This window comes from Sinocyclocheilus grahami, unplaced genomic scaffold, assembly GCF_001515645.1.
Source record: "Sinocyclocheilus grahami isolate Dianchi unplaced genomic scaffold, SAMN03320097.WGS_v1.1 scaffold308.1, whole genome shotgun sequence".
NCBI lineage: Eukaryota > Metazoa > Chordata > Actinopteri > Cypriniformes > Cyprinidae > Sinocyclocheilus > Sinocyclocheilus grahami.
The window spans coordinates 176,893-178,881 of record NW_015505487.1 but is presented as its reverse complement, the minus strand read 5'-3'; the positions used below and the strand labels follow the sequence as shown (position 1 = coordinate 178,881).

The window sequence follows — 1,989 nt, the reverse complement described above, 5'->3', positions numbered from 1 at the left end:
ATGTATGTATAATTCTAATATAAATAGTAAATAATGAATAAATAAAATATATTATTATATTTTAATGTTATTATATTAAATCACATTTAATATAAGAATATGCAATAACTTATAATTGACTGTAAAGTGTAAAGTACAGACATGTAACAATCTTGTAACAAAAGTTATTGCTACAAAACTCTCCAAAAGTCTTTAGTAGGCACAGCACACACTGCTTAAGTTTGGTGCTCAAAAGAGTACCAATAAAAATATGATTTGCTCAGCAAGAACAAAAATTAGAAAACACTGCTGAGCAGAACAACTCTTAAAATTGATCTAACCTTATTTGATGTGGGCAATGCTATCCAGAACCGCTGACAATGAGAACTGTCCCCGGACCCTTGACAGGGCCTCCTTGCACTCCTGAACGCTGAGAAAGTATCAAAGACTTACTGACCTCCATAACTCACAGCATAAAGAACTGCTGACGAGACAAACTGTCCTTCTGGGTCTCTTTTTCCCTTTTTAGACATTTCCTGTCACACCGTAGGGTCTGTGTTCATGAATATGAACGGTGATCAGAAACACATGTTGAAATGTGTGTGAAAAATCTGGGAAATGTTTCAAATTTGAGGTGTGCAGTGCAGGCCAAGCCACAATTACATGCTGATAATATTTCAAGGTCATAGTCATTCATATGTAATGATAATTTTTGTCAATGCAGGAATTAATTACTGCCATACTAACTCAATAAAGATTTTTATTAAACCAAATTGATTGACAAATAAACCTTTTCATTCAATGTGTCATTTTTTAAAACTGAATTATTATTATTATTATTATTATACCCTCTGATACATCTGGAGTCATATCTCATATGAGTGATCTTTATTATAATAATATTTGTCAGTGTTATTAATTATGTGTAAAACATTTTAATGAGGAAAAATACAGAGTGCACCTTTAAACTGCTCCTTGATATGAGGTTTTCTTTGGGTTCTGTTTCTTTAGTACGTGTTAACAGGGAAAAAGATATTCCAATGCTAATTAAGTTTTGCACGCAAAGGGAATGAAATGGGCATAGCAAAGCCAAGAGTCACTTAGCAATATCCCTCCCGAAAAAAGCTAAAGTTATGCTTAATACATAATTTGGGCTTTTACAGGGAAGGAAACCCTTATTTTATATTTTAACACATTTTGGGAATCAGTATCCCCTCTATATAATATAATTAAAGTTGATGGCACAAAACATGACTTGCAAACACTCTGACTTGCAATTAGTTGTGAAATTATCAACATTTTCACTTTGAGATGATCACAAGTGATCTGTCTTTATAACTCCTACTAATTCATAAAAAAGCAGAAACATATAGGTATGTATTTTAAAGGGGTCATATGATGTTGCTAAAAAGAACATTATTTTGTGGATTTGGTGTAATGAAATGTGTTTATGTGGATGAAGGTTCAAAAAACACATTATTTTCCATACACTGTACATTATTGTTTCTCCTCTATGCCCCGCCTTTCTGAAACACGTCGATTTTTACAAAGCTCATCAGTCTGAAAAGTGAGGTGTGCTCTGATTGGCCAGCTATCCAGTGCGTTGTGATTGGCCGAATACCTCAAGCGTGTGACGGAAATGTTATGCCCCTTACCATACTGTGATGCCTTGACCCGGAGTGACGAGATAAAAACATTAAAACCCATTATAAACGAGGCATTTGTTGCATCCAGTGGGGACATAATAACTGATTATAATAACTTATACTGTCTTTTTACACGTTGCATCACATACTTACAGTATCTGTGAGTCAGAACAGCCGGCATAGTCTACTCTCCCAGGATCAGGAAACAGTCCTCCATAAAATGTGCTGCACACATCTGAATATTTGGGTTGAAGTGTTCTGTAACAGTGTTGTAAATACAACTTAACCACTGATTTCTAGTTGTGTCCTCTTTTGGAAGGCCAAACAAAGTAGTTTCACTTTCACAACAAAACACAGTGTCTCC

General features: G+C 34.6%; 1 long non-coding RNA gene across 1 annotated transcript in view; it reads right to left on the bottom strand.

The window, feature by feature from the left end:
• The window catches only part of LOC107601615 (uncharacterized), a 4,053-nt gene that overhangs the window by 1,179 nt on the left and 885 nt on the right, over positions 1 to 1,989 (bottom strand). Inside the window, exon 2 of the long non-coding RNA XR_001610954.1 lies at positions 321 to 409. This is a non-coding gene — a long non-coding RNA (uncharacterized lncRNA). The remainder of the gene's footprint in view (positions 1 to 320; positions 410 to 1,989) is intronic.